Below are 15467 nucleotides of genomic sequence, written 5' to 3' on the forward strand. Positions count from 1 at the left end.
CCACTTTTGATTGTGTGGATCAGCCCGTATACCCCCTAGCTGGTTTGCATAACCTTTTCTCGCCAGTTGTTGCTCCTTGCCCTTCACCAGGTTTCCAGATCAGTCCCACAGATTGGAAAGTGTCTTTGAGAGGTAATATTCTCTTTTATCTGATTATCTGATAATTGACTATTTTTTTGCCCCAGTGGACTGGATGGTGTTTTGACAAGGACAATGGGATACTGTACCCATTTATTTCCACTGAAATGTCATCTATCCATAAAAGGATACTAAAAATGGTTTGATGTTTGACATGTGGAGTGCCAAGCTGACACTGAGTAATTTTTCACTTTGCTTCTTGTCTGTTCACTGATTGTAACACTGCTGACCGAATGGACATTGCCCTTGACAATTAACTGAGCTGTAAGCAAAATGAAGAGATTTTTTTTTTTTTAATGGAGCCCAAGATGCAATTTTATTGCAAAATACTTTTATAGATACTGGTGGAATTACATGGTGTGTGGCCTTTAATGCTCCTGAGGACTCAGGAGTCTGGAGGCCACATTTTGAACAAAATGCATTCGGAGGTGGAGGTCTTTTCGTACAATTTTGACAACGGGCCACTTAGATGATACCAATCTTGTTGGCAAACTCTAGCACATCATAGTCTGGAGCAAGGTGGACATAGGCTTTCTTCTCACCGTCAGGCCTGATGAGCAAGTTGACCTTTCCCACGTCAATGTTGTAGAGCTTTTTGACAGCCTGCTTGATATGGTGTTTGTTGGCTTTCATGTCCACAATGAACACGAGGGTGTTGTTGTCTTCAATCTTCTTTATGAATGATTCAGTGGTCGGGGGACCTTGATGACGACATGGTGGTCCAGCTTGTTTCTCCTTGGGATACTTGGGCTGCCTCCGTAAACGCAAGGCTTTCAGCCTTTGAAAGGTAGGGGACGTCCAGATCTTCTTCTTCTTGTGACTGTGGATGCCTTTCAGGACTGCCTTTTTAGCTTTCAAGGCTTTGGATTTCACCTCGGTCTTGGCAGGGACAGCCTCCTTCTTCACTTTCAGCACCATTTTGGAAAGGAAGATGAAAACGGAGCCGAAGTGAAGAGATTTTCGTACAAGAGGGGTGGTATGTCATAGATTTTAAGATATCGGTCTCTTGGTCCACTTAATCCTTCAAACCATTTTCTCTTGGAACACATTGTATATTTATTTGTTTGAGGTATTTGTAGCCTACTCTTCACTCAAGAGACAATAACATTAAAACCCAAATAACTATAAAAATATTAAATAGCAAATATGATAAAATTAATGAATCTCATCAGAGTAAGAGAAGGGAGGTAGGTTAGTGGCCCTTGGATAAAATTCCAGGATAAAATTCGAAGGATAATTCCAGGATAAAATTCGAAACTGGGACTGCTTCTCTAAATCAGGGACATCCCTGGAAAATAGGGACACTTGGAGGGTCTTTTCTCCATTTTATAGCATGATATATTCTTGCCTCTGCTTACCATGGTTTTATTTTTAAGGGCATCAGCAGTCATAAGAACAAGCTTCAGACAGAATACAGGAAGAAATGGCAAAATATTTCCAGCCACTAGAGAACATTGTCAACATTGCAAGCTTCCCAGAGACCTTATATTAAACAAGAGTTACTTTGTTGACTATACATCACTAGGAAAGAGGCATCCCATAAACTATCCCAGCAAGTTCACAGGTCCCTATTTGCGTGAGTCATGGGCTAGGCCTCTGATTAGGAGAGATTAATCACCCTTTAATATGACACAGATACAATGCAGGCACATTTCTCCCTTGCATGAGCAGGGGGGACCTGTTGCATAATTCTTTAAAGCTTTCTGACATTTCCTTTAAAGTGACACTGGAGTTGTCAACCTCCTCTTTCTACTCATGATAAAATTCACCTTGGGGACAGTGACTGTACCTGCGGATGGGAAAATAGGAAAGAGGCTCTGCATGTCTTGGAGAGCCCACTCAGAGAGAGAGAGAGAGAGAGTCTAAGAGGACAGTTTTTGTGCCATGATAACTTTTTCTCAAATAGGCTTTCACAGGCTCCATGCCGTGCAGATGGATCTTAGTGAACATCATTTTTTCCTATCAAATAAAATAGAGCCTGTAGTGCAGCTGTGATCTGATGTGTCTTTTTGCAAAGGCATTTCCACACGCGACTAAACACAGTCTCCCTCCCCTTCCCCTGCATCTGTAAGGCAAATGTAAAACCTTCACTAGATACAATATACATGGTTTTCCTCCTTTCTGTCTTCTATGAATAATATTCATGGGGTGTCACATTCAGATAACACAGCAAGCCTCAAATTGCTTTAGTGTCATATGCGTGACATTAGATTTATATCCCCCCAGGGCTGTCTTAAGTATATGTGGCACTGGGGTGCAAAGATCTGCTCAGTGCCCCCCCCCCCAGGTTGCCCAGTCCCAGATGTGCAGGAGGGCGAAGCCAACTGGCCACCTCAGAGTGTCACTGGCTCAGTCGGCCCCGAATTCACAGCACAGAGCTGCCCGCAGCAGAAGAGCCCACCATGGTGCTCCGAACGATGGGTGGGCTCTTCCCCAGACTCAACTCTCGGGCCCCAGACTCTTGGCCTGGTGCCCCTGAGAGCCCGGTGCCCGGGTGCCTCGCACCCCTAGTGCCTATGGGTAAGCCAGCCCTGATCCCACCTTTCCTCAAGGTGGTGTGCATGGTTCTTCCCTCCCCATTTTATCCTACCCTGTGAGGGAGATTAGGCTGAGAAACAGTGACTGGCCCAAGATCATCAGTGATCTTCATAATGAAGTAGGGATTTGAACACTGATCTCTTAGGTCCTAGTCTAAAACTAACCACTACACCATTCTGGCTCTCTGTGGTGAAGAAGGGGCCAGGGCTAGCTGGCAAGAGCAGTGATGATGATGATGATTAACAAAAATACATGCATTGTCTCTTTTTCAGGTTGTGTTTTTTACAGATCAATTACATAAGAGCAGTAATGGGTGGGAAAGTTGGGTACCTCACTGCCTGCTGAGAGAGATGAAAGTGCCGGCCAGTGAATATGTTAGATTTTCACTGCCTGCTGCTTTTTCGAACAGGACACCCAAGAATAGTTGTAGTAGCATAAGATAATTATTCCAGATTAGGAGGACTAATTGAGGATTCCTTGTGTGAGTACCCCCAAAATAACATATCTAAGAGAACATATGTGTGAAGCTGCCTTCTATTGAGTGAGTCCATCTAATGCAGCTTTGTCTATCCTGACTGGCCATAACTCTCCAGAGTAAGCTCAGGGCCTTTTCAATACAGTGTGTGTGCTGTGCCGCTGAGCTATGCAGCGACTTCAGCAAAACAGTCTTGTTCACAGCGAAGTGAAATGTGATGTCTGACAGACTATTAAAAGCAAAATCTAGTTTACTGGGGGCCAATGGACAAGGGAAATGGTTCTTTGGAGTTCTGTTCCAGTCTTATTTGATGTAGCATTAAATTGTCCTCTGAGTGAAGCTGAAGAAAGTTGTCCTAAAAATATCTCATTTTCATCTGTTCCCTTTTGCCTATGAATTATAAAAGAGATTTGTCAATACTGAAACAAGTGGAAAGGATTAATTCAGAAGGAGGGAGTGGGTTTTAAAAGAACAGCTTCATCGGGATAAGAGAGCCAGTGTGAAGAAATGGCAAGAGACCAAGAGACCAAGGTTAGCCATTAGGCTCACAGGATGACCTTGGGACAGTCAATCAATTAGGCTCTGCCTAATCTACCTCACGTTCTACCTCACATTGTTTCTGTAAGGATAAAATAGGGAGAAGAACTATGTGTTGGTTTGCAAGCCCCCTCCATAGAGGCTGGCCCCTCTCACTGTCCTCGGAGCTTGCTAACCGGTAACCTCCTCTGGCTGATATCCAGACAGACCAGGGAGATTTTGATAGGCGACATTTTCCCAAGAGTGGGTAAAATGCACAACCCCTCCCTCCTGCTTCCGCAGGGGAAAGAAAAATAAGTCAGAAATCTATTTACATGATGTTTATTTCTGACATTACAACACTAGAGAAAAACACGTCCTTTCAGTTCAGTTCTTCCAGCAAGTCTGACAAACTTCCTGAACATGCGCAGTCAGAAGGCTTCAAGTTACACTCTTCACAAAGACTTATCCAGCCTGTGAACGTCCTGGGAAATTGTTCTTTCCCACGGATAAGCGCATCATGTGATGTCAACAAACTGGCTGTCTGCAGCGGTGATGTTTCCATATCCTGACACTATGGACTAGGACCTTGAGGTCCTTGGAGGAAAGTTTGTTCATGGTGGTTACGGTTTCACCATCCCTATTCCATGTAATGTTGTGCATGGAATGAGTGGCAGACACTAAATAAGTGACAAGTTCTCAAACTGCTGCCATTTGATCCTAACTTCTTTAAATGCTGAGTGGACCAATGTAGACCTTTTAATTGGCAAAGAATGGCCCAATTAATCTCAGAAAAGGCTTAAGAAAGCTGTGCCGACCTGTGATTGTTCGTTACAGAGCATGCAGGTGGGATCGTGACAAGCTCCACTTAATGCATCAACTCTCTGCCATAAAAGAGAAGCAAACGAATTGTTCCTGAACGGGAGCCAGCTGTTTACTATAAATACACCTTGTATTTCCCAACATGCAACTTGAAATTGAGAGACATATAATTCAAAAAGAAGCATCCTTTCACGTTCCTCAGACGAACAGCTCTACAAATCAGTCAGAGTCTTTTGAAGACTCGGTGCCCGAGACCTTTACAGTTACATCTTGGTGGTTTTAAAGCTTCTTATTTGCCAGGCCTGCAGTTGCAGATTATTCAAAGCCCTCTTTCCTAGAGAGAGTTTCCCATAAATTATGGTTGCAGTTGGGGTCAGGTTTGTTCATCAACTTCTCTGCAGTAGTTATTAGAAACAGAAATTGGCTGAGCCTTCTGTTTTACCTCAGTACCATAGCACTGAACTGGGGAAAAAGAAGATTTGATTTCTGACCACAGTTGTAATTTTTCATTCCCAGAGAATATATATATATATATATATATATATATATATATATATATATATATATATAATGACTTTCTAGCAGCATTCCCTTGAGAAGGCATGTTAAGCTCTCCAGATGTATATAGTGGATGAAACATTACAATGTGTTTGGGGAAGACAGAAAGGGAAATATTATTGAGTTAGGAAATATTATGAACCAAAAACAAACACTCAAACCACCCCAGAATAGTTTTGCGCTATTGACCATCTTATACATCATTCCCTGTATGTAACACATGAGGAAATTAAACATCTTCACTTTTTCGTTCTTTCTTTGGTTGTTATTTGTGTAAGGAAATGGAGGCCACTGGTGAATTGGGAGGTGATTTAAACCTGAATTTGTAGTACATGGTTTCTGGAGACTGTTTAGTGAGGAATTTCAGGCCAGGAGACAATAGATGGAGGCATGTCATAAGCTATGAAGGCTGAATGTTTTGAAAAGGGAATGTTCAAGCAGATGAGGCAAATACTCAGGATGCAAGGCAGTATGGAAAGGGGGGAAAGCAGGGGTGAATAGCATTATTATTTGTTCATGTATTTATTAAAATTATATTCTGCCCATCCTCTCAGGGTGGCAGAAAAAAATGAGATGAACCATCTTAAAAACAAGTGCAATATACATGCAGACTGGGAATTATCTCAACCAAAAAGGCTTGTTAAAAGAGGAAGGTCTTCAGCAAGTGGTGAAAATACCACAATGGTGGCGCCTTTCTAGTATTCAAGGGGAGGGCATTTGAAAGGGCAGGTGCCACCACCCATAAGGCCAATTCCTACAATGGGTGGAACAGATCTCCTGATAAGATGGTATCTGCAGGAAGCCTTCAGCTGCAGGGTACAGTGATCAATGGGATAAATGAGGGGTGAGGCAATATTGCAGGGATCCTGGTCTCAAGCTGTATAGGGCTTTTCACCTCAAAACCAGCTTCTTGAACTAAGCCTGGAAGATAATTGGCAGCCAGTGCAGTTCCTTCACAAGTGGGGTAAAGGTATTGATGCTGCATTTTTGCAAATGACAACCTGAAAAAATGTATTAGCTATCCTTACTCAGAAGTCACTGTTGTCTCTGGCTTCATTTATCACTGCTATGTGGCCCCCAGAAGGTTCTCCTGTGTGGATAAGGCTAATGGCAGTGTTTGGTAGGAAGCAATGGGACTCCTCCTTATTTCTTTAGACTTTGTCTCTGCTCTCCTTATACATCTGTTTCTCCCCCTCCATTTTACTTCTCTCCACAGAGGCCACTCTTGAGTTCCTGTGCCAATAATTTAAGAACTTTCACTGCTTTGAATTAAGTTCTATTGCCTGTGCAGCCTTTTTGACTGATGTATGGAAAAGCACATGAACCTGATCTTTGAAGAGTTTGTAAGTAAAACATTTTTTACTTACTAAATGTGTGGTATGTTCCTAAGCTGGGGGAAGAGGGAGCTATTTTGGAACTCACTTGGAAAGACTTATTTTAAATATCTAATAATCTATATTTCCATGCTTTGCTTTGCGGCATATTTTGTGATTTTTAAACCTCTGCTGGGATTCTCTCACCAAAAAAGTACTTGCCCCAAATGTGGACCTTGGCATCCAGGAATTCTCATGTTTATACACATATTTTTTCCTTGAACTAACATTGATTTCCCCAATTTTGCCTTTGATGAATCTTGGGAACAACTGTTGATCCAGTTTTAATGTTATTTGAATGTTGCTGAGGGAAGCAATAGGTCCCTATTTCTTTCTGGCCCCCTCCCAATTGTTCCCTTCATAACAGCATTAGAAAAGTTTGCCGAACTTGATAGACACTCTTTTGTGCACCTATCAAATGATCATCTGGAGATTAGACCTACAGCCCTTAAATGGACCTCCAACTCGGCCCAGCAGTTGAACGAACTTCTCTGGTCTGATCAGCTCCAAATAAAAAGGGCTTCCCTTATGCAGGTGGATGAGCCTCTACCAATATATGACGATTTAGTAGAACTTCTAAAACCAACACTAGCTCAGTCCCCCACAAAGCATGGTAAACAGTTTTCCACAAAAAATGGTTCGATGAGGAGTGCAAAAACTTCAAGAATTATCTGTATAATGAATGGTTGGCATACAGAGCATCAAATGACCCCATGCCAAATAACCGCCCCATCACCCTCAGGAGAAGTTACAAAGCCCTATTAAAGGAAAAGAAGCTTGAGGCAGAAAGAAACAATTGGAACAACCTTTTGATAGCTGCAGAGAATAGAAATCCAGCCTCTTTTTGGCAGTTAATTTCCAGATACCTGGGTAGACCGCTTGCAAGAATAGAACCCCACATCTCAGTTTGCTGGATCAGATCAGCGTCCCATCTAGTCAAGCATCATGCTCTCACAATGGCCAGCTAGATGCCCATGAGAAGTTTGAAAGCAGAGCCTGTGCACAATAGCACTCTTCCCTCCTGCGGTTCTGAGAAAATGGTATTCTGAGTCATACTTCCTTTGACAATGGAGGCAGAATCTAGCCATCATGGCTAGTAGTCACTGATAGCTTGATCCTCCACGAATTTGTCTATTCCTCTTTTAATGCAATTCAAGCTGGTGGCCATGGCTACTTCTTCAGGGAGAAGATTCCATAGTTTACCTATGGATTGTGATTAAGTGCTTTCTTTTGTCCATTGTGAATCTTCATCTGCTAACATGAAGAATTTTGCTCAACATTAAGTGAGATGAAATTTCTCAGAAGAGAGTTTTCGTGGGGGTGGGGAACTGTTGAAATATTTCACCTCCCCCAACCCAGCAGAATATCCCACCTCCATGTTTGCTGCCCATAAATACGGGGGAGAATTTTGAGAGGCCATTTCCCCCCTGCTCTACCCCAGTGTCAAGCATCTCTGCTAACTGAAAGCATTCCCGGGCAGAGCCACCTCTGCTGACTTTTAGTTACCTCCACCTTTTCTAATTCTGCTGCTGTTTTGCTTGGATGACAATCGTTCTATGAAATGTCAACTGCTGCCCATGTCAGCATCGGCTCACTCATGTGATAACCATTACATTAGAGGAGCAAGATTTCAGCCACTTGGAATTATAATGGATGTGACATTGAGAACAAGAACTACTGTGAATAATATCAGCTCACCCATGAGTACAATACTGTTTGAAGAGATATAGTGGTGAGGTGGAGTTAAGTGACCTGATGGACTTAACTTTGCTGTTCTACTTATTGTTGAAGTTGTTGGGAGAGGGGGGTTTGTCATGTGAGAAAGAGCCATTCTCTTCCTCACAATGTCTCCTATAACTAGGGATGAGCAAAGCTGATAATTTCTGGGTTGTTGTTTTTCTCTCTCTCCTTTTTCCCAATCTTAAAGTCAGTTCTCCACATTTCCACACCGAATTGTATCTTGGGTTTTGTTTTGTTTTTTAAAAAAAAGGAAGTTCATGAAAATTCATTATTTTTCTGCACATTTCTCCAAACATGCAAAAATTTTATGCAATTTTGCTAATACATGCAGTTTTGCAAAGCAATTTCCCATAATACAGTACACTTTTTCATTTTATCTTCACTGATATACACAGTTCTATGCATACTTTATTCAAGTATGTGCATTTTCATACACATTTCTTGACTGGAGAACTGCATTACCACATCTGGAGAAATGCAGATTTTGAAGGATGACTGTTACAGTTTGCGTACTGACTCAGAAAGTGTGAATTAGGTAGATTGGCCTTTATATGCAAACTGAATCTAATTTATTCGCCATCCCAAGACATTGTTGTGTTGGTTATCTCCTTGCTTCCTGCCTCACATCACAGGCTAATAGGAGCAAAGAATGGTGATAGATGTTACAAAGGACAATGATATATGGAATAGCAGTAGCACCTTGTTTCATATAGCATCTAATTCTGCTACCAGATTCTGCAATTCTCTCTCCACCCCCCACCCCATCTTGCTTTGAGTCACAGTGAAGAATTCCATGTAGGCATTGTGGAAAAACTTCTTAATGTTTGGTTTTATAAAGCTCAATAATATTTTTTTTTCTCTTAGGAGTTGCCAGCCTAAGAGATACTGACTAAAGTGGCAGCCCAGATAAATAATGTCACTTGTATTTGTGGATACAAGAATACTATGCCAATATTAGGTATAACATTGATGAATCAAATATTTCTTAAGTGTTCCATTCTATTGCTTGACACAAAAACAAGATAGGCATTATTCCATCTCTGTGTTTACTCCATTACCGCCATGAAAACAACCCCACTCGATACGTGATCAAGCTTCTATATTCTATATTCAAACTTCTGTATTCTGACTGCAGTGATCGTTTTTATGTGGCTGTCTAAATAATCCAGGATTATCCTTGTTCTTGCTTTCTCTGAGGTACATTACATTACATAGAATATGTGGGCTTTTAGAATACTGTATACAATTGTTTCAGAGAAATGAAATCCCCTTCCATATCAGGAAGTTGTAATTGCTCCCTGGGAGAGTAACTTGATGGTTATACCTAGCATGCAGAAGTGAAAGAGAGTAATTCTGTCCTTGTCTGTTGTCACTTGTGTGAGAGAGATGGGGGGAGGGGAGGAAGGAGGGTTCTGAAAGTGAAGAAATTATTATGTAAAATATCCTAACATGCAATGCTATTCAACAATGGAATAGGTTGAGTCCAGAACCTACATCTCATTTACACAGATCATTTAAAAGATTGGCTGAAGAGGGCCTTACTACCCAACTTTTTCAATTCAAAAATTAGGACATGCTCCCAGGTGAATTGTGTGACCCATCCCACCATCTCACCCACCCACCCCCCAGCATTCTTTTCAGGGCAACAGCACACAAGGCTGAGACACCCAAAATGACCACCACAATCTTGTGTGAAAAAAATGGATGCCCATTTTTTCCCCGGGACACTTGGCAAGTCTGTATTTGATGTCCCTAGATACTGCATGCTACAAACTTTGAAACTATATGTATTAATGTAATATTGAACACGAGGTATGCACATTTCAGCTTCTACAAACCATTAGGGTCATTGGCTTTAACCTTTGCCAAAACATAGGTCATGACCATTCTCAGGAGCTGGGTTTGAGACCTGACTGGCAAAGAGCTTTTGTGAAAAGAACTATAACTCATTTGTAGAACACATGCAACAGGTTTAGGGTTATCTTTATGAATTTTTAAAAAACAGTACTGTGGAGCAGAAAATTTGAAAGAGGTTGGATTCAATCACATACCAGAAAATTGATGCTGTGCATTTAAAGTTGATTTGAAGCACTTGCGTGGTGAGGGCCCAGGCCCCACAGTTCCCTTAGATAATAAACACACGGACACGAATGTTTGGGTTAATGGGGTAAAATAGGCCACAACTTTGTTGGTTATAGATGTGAGCGGTTTGGCTTAGGTATCGGGTGAAACTGGACTATATCCTGACTTCTGCCCATCTGCAGGCAGTCTCATAAGGGTGAACCACCGGTAGGTGGAACCCTATGATATACATTAAATAGGGGCACCCCCTGGGGTTGTGCCATGGCCCTAGCCCATGCCCAGGCTTTGGACAGGAAGCATGCCCCCCAGATCCCTTTAATGGGATAGCCTTAATGTGGAGGGGCAAGCGGAGGGCACCACGTCCCCTCCTATAAACAAGGCTTACCTAATGCCTAACCACCACTGTTTAAATGGCTAGCGGCAATAACCACCCCCCCCCCGGTTATCCCAATTAGTCAGCCGGGGGGCGTGACATGGCTGGGAGTCCCTATGACATGGGCTGCATCCCTCTACTTACAGTTGGTTCACTGTGAGGTCCCAGATGCCCTCCCACAATGCTGCCCCCTGGGGAAGGGGAGCGGGCTTATGTAACAACATTGTTTTGCCGCAAAACCATTTTTTAATTTTTTGGGGGGTAGTGCTAAGCGAAGTGGTGGAGAAGTGCCCTGGAAAGTGCAGGATAACATTTGCTTGCTGCGATGTCATCTAACCTCCCCACAAGCACATCCAGATTAATGCCCAAGAAGTACTGCAGCCAACATCATCTGATCTTCCTGCAAATAAATCAGAATGATTGTTCAATGAAACAGCTCCCCTGGAAGCGACCACAATGCCCAGCTTTGGGTCTTAAGCCTGGTTTTTAAGGACACGGAAGGGACCCAGCAATGAAAGGAGAAGCCACAAAAGTGTTCGATCTTCCATGAGCTTGGCATCAAGCCGCAAAGGCCACCTCTCAGAGATTGACAGGCTGTCATATCCCCCCTTATGCCCAGAAGCCTATACACTAATCAGCACTTTGTTCCCCAGCTCCCATTGAGACCAGGTTAGCAGGTGGGGGGTGGAGAATCTGACCCTTCTCTCTTCTAAAAGCAGTCATCTCAAAAGCGACAGGGCGCCTTTGTGGAGCTATTAGTGTTCTGCAATGAGCACTTTCCTGCCCAATGTAGCAGAATGGCTAGTGGCTGATGGGTAGCTTTGAAGTTAGTAGAAGCTTGGTGTGGTTGCTTCTCTGGCACCAGCTACACTGCTACAAACAGAAATGAGCAAGAAATTAAAACTGAAATGAGCATAATCTTGCATTATGGTTATTTCCCCCCCCCCCAAGTAAACTTTGCTACTCTAGGCAGGGTCACCGTGACCCTCTTTAAGCCAATTTTCCAGAAAAATTAGCCCGGCTCTTGTTTATCCTTACTCTTCTTCCCCAGGGGCTGATTGCATGTTCTGCTTCAAGTCCCTCCCCACTCTGCTCTCTCTATCTCTATCTCTCTCTGTGTCTCTCTTTAGCCCTGGAGCTCTAGTCATCTAACCAGCACAAGCCCATTCAGGCTGTTAGAGATTAGCTTATATCAAGAGCTTCGTGCTGTGCCACCAGGTTGTCAGAGCGGCTGCTGTTTCAGCTCCCTCCCCGCATAACACATCCTTGAATTTATTTTGCCTCTTGTTATCTCTGCACATCAGCTCCACTCGGAGCCATTCTCAATTTATCCCGTTAAGGGTTTTTCTCGGCTTGTCAAATGGCACAAACATTATGCCTGTTCTTGGGGATGTGTGCTTCTGATGTCTCCGGACACCTGCTGAGCCTGCGAGAAAGGTACCCATTAGAGTGGCATGTGACCGGCTCCCTTTTGTGTGTACACCTCTCCTTTCATTATCTTCGCAGAGAGATGTCTTACAGCTTGATAGTCAAGGAAAGGGAACTGGGGAGAACAGAAGGGATGAAGTACAAAGCAGAAGTGAAGTGTGTGTGTGTGTGTGTGTGTGAATACATTCACAAAGTTGCCTCCTTCTTTCCATTAAAAAAGCATCAGATTTAAAAGGAGAGCATATGCTGTGTTAAGATGGCTGTCCATAACTTTTCCCTACAAATTGTCACAAGACATCACCTGCCATATTTTGTACTGACAGGTGACAAAATATTTTAGAATTTCATGCAACAAACTCAGCAACATAAAGAGGGTAGTTTCGGTTGTTCTTTTCCCAGATCTGCCTTCTGTTCACACAGAAAATATTTAATTGGAGGAAAACGCTTTCATCCAGTCAGACAAAAGCCTTCTGGAAATAAGGCCGAAATATTTTGGTAATTCTGAGGTGGTCAGCAGAGATTTACCAGCAAGTCCTGGTAGCTGTGCAGGTATTTACTGAGGCACCAAGCAGTACATGATGGGAGTTTACCTATGAAATCATCTTACCCCATGTATGACCACTTGACCGCTTTGATCAGCAGAACTGACACTAATACAGGTGCTACATGACTCAATATTTTAGTGTGGTATAACCCATACTTTAGGGACGCAGGTGGCGCTGTGGGTTAAAGCCTCAGCGCCTAGGACTTGCCGATTGAAAGGTCCGTGGTTCGAATCCCTGCAGCGGGGTGCGCTCCCGCTGCTCGGTCCCAGCGCCTGCCAACCTAGCAGTTCGAAAGCACCTCCGGGTGCAAGTAGATAAATAGGGACCGCTTACCAGCGGGAAGGTAAACGGCGTTTCCGTGTGCGGCTCTGGCTCGCCAGAGCAGCGATGTCACGCTGGCCACGTGACCCGGAAGTGTCTCCGGACAGCGCTGGCCCCTGGCCTCTTAAGTGAGATGGGCGCACAACCCCAGAGTCTGTCAAGACTGGCCCGTACGGGCAGGGGTACCTTTACCTTTACCTTTTTAACCCATACTTTGGAACTCCCGGTCTATTGATTTCAGTCTATTGTTATTTTAACTTGCAGGTTACAGTCTTAAATTATTGTTTGTTCATTTTTCTTGCTGATAATTTTATTGTTTTAGCTTTTAAAAAAAAATAGATTTGGGGTGTCTGTTTCCAAAATCGTGGTGTACTATATAAATTTTATTAAATAAGTTACAAAAATAAGATGACTGTCTGGATCAGCCATCGCACTTTGGAGCCAAATCTGAATCAATTTTCACAACTTCTTTTTTTTAAGTTTATATTCTATCTGTGTTGAAATTTCTAGGCAACAAGTAGCTGAGCATTGCAGCATATACCAAGATCCTGGTTTCCCATGCTACCACAAATAACCTTTGGGAAACTTTTCTAGTGCCTCCTTAAGAAGTCTGCATACTGTGGAATGTTCAGATGACTTTTTCATGATGCATACAAATTCAATCCAGGCCAAGAAGTCAGCATCAGTCAGAAATAAGCCCCAGAGGTGATTGAGTGAGGCAGAGACAATGCATTTATCCATCACATGATATTAAATCTACAAATATATATCTATGTCCATGTATTAATAGGGAAGCCTTTTCTAAATTGGTTGTGGTTGATGGGCAGCTGGAGAGAACCAGTATGGCAGAGGTTGCATGATGGGGTTTCTGTTATTATCAGACCCATGCATAACTGAGTTTGATTTAGATCTCTGTATGATTCAAGAGAAGTGTGAAAGGCTTTATGCCATGCCGTCACTTATAATGCCAGAACAATATATTTTAGAAATGGGTTTGAAAATGTTATATGGTCTCTTTCTCTCCTGTTTTAAATCGTTTGTTCATTTGTTTATATGCCTGGTATAAATCATATTGTCCTGCAATTATTCTGCATATCCATGGGGATTAGTTATGATAATCTTTTTCAGCATCATCACATGTGATGAAAGACCAGAAAGTGAGATGAAGAACTTGAAAATTTTGAAAAATAGTTAAATAGTCTGTTAACACACACACACACACACACACACACACACACACATATACCTGATAAAAATTCACAATCATATGCAGGTCTATTCAGAAATAAGCACCACTAGGTTTCATGAGATTACTGGATTTGATGAGATTACTTTTTTGAAAAAAAATACAATTGTTTTGGAACCCAGTTCCAAACTTTAATTTATTGCACAGAAACACACGCACATGACAGAAGCCTGTCAATTTGTTCTCAGACAGCTGTCAGAGGAGAATAGTTTTTCCTCAAGCTGTAAAACTATATATAACTTTTATCACACAAAATATTGCCCTTTCCAGTTGTTCTGAAAAGACATGAAAAGAGGAGATACATTTTTAAAAGACAGGAAAAGGAGGAAACAAACAGGTAGAAACTCTAACAGGATGGAATAACAAGGCAACTTCAGGACATGCCAGGTGCCATTGGGACTGGTGAGGCAGAAGGCAGGGAGTACAACAGTAGGTGGCAGCAGAGCCAATGACAGACAGAGTCAGCAAACTCTATAGTTTTGTACACATCCTCCTTTCTGCTGAGTTCTTCAAGGGCAGCTCTGAGGCTAAGGAGGAAGATGCTTTTTTTTCTTAAAAAAATGTTTAGGGATACTCTCATTTTGACTCAAGAAAATCACCACATTATAGTTCAAATCAGAAAAAATAAATACAGTACATGGACAAAAGTACAATGATTCGCAAAATGTTTAGGGGTATGTGTCCCCCTGCATCCCCCCCCAGGAAAAAAGCACTGGCCATACTTACCTGCCTGATCCACTTGTAAGAAAAGAAGGCAGGTGGGTGCTGTCAGACAGTAGACTAAGACTGGTGGGGCAGTGTCGTATTCACCCTAACAGAGCAGCCTCCATTGTGTCCATAATGCCTATGGCCCACTGGTTGCTCACCGGTCATTTACACTTTCTCCAGAATTTTTGCTCTCCACATTTAAGTTATGTTGTGAATGGTTTGTTTTTTTGTTTCTTCAATGTGCATGTAAAAAATTGCTTTCAGATTTTTTTGTCATGAGCAGCAGCTTGCTCATCAGTGAGGACTTACTCAAGTAAAATGAGGCAGGAAAGAGGAATGGCTGGAGAGTCTGAAAAGGGCGGATCTTTGTAGCTTTCTATTCTATGTGTGGGTGTATTTGTGAATGTGTATATGAGAGACAAGAGGGTGAGGGAAAAGGCAAGTGAGGGAAATCCTCTTCCCGTTAGCTAAGGCCTAAGGGGTTTAGGGCCTGACCCACCATACCTTTCATTCTCTTAGGGCAGATCTACACTCATGGTTTATAACGTTTAAAATGTGTTATTAAAATGTGACACCAGAGGGCGCTGCAGAGCAGCGAGCCATC

At 42.5% G+C, this 15467-nt stretch overlaps 1 pseudogene across 1 annotated transcript; it reads right to left on the reverse strand.

Moving 5' to 3' along the window:
• Positions 1–579: 579 nt before the first annotated feature.
• Positions 580–1070, reverse strand: LOC309378457 (large ribosomal subunit protein uL23 pseudogene; annotated as a pseudogene). The gene has a single exon. The product of its transcript is annotated as a large ribosomal subunit protein uL23 pseudogene (transcript).
• Between the last annotated feature and the right edge of the window lie 14397 nt (positions 1071–15467).

This window comes from Podarcis melisellensis (assembly GCF_964234715.1).
Source record: "Podarcis melisellensis genome assembly, chromosome: 9".
Taxonomy (NCBI): Eukaryota; Metazoa; Chordata; class Lepidosauria; order Squamata; family Lacertidae; genus Podarcis; species Podarcis melisellensis.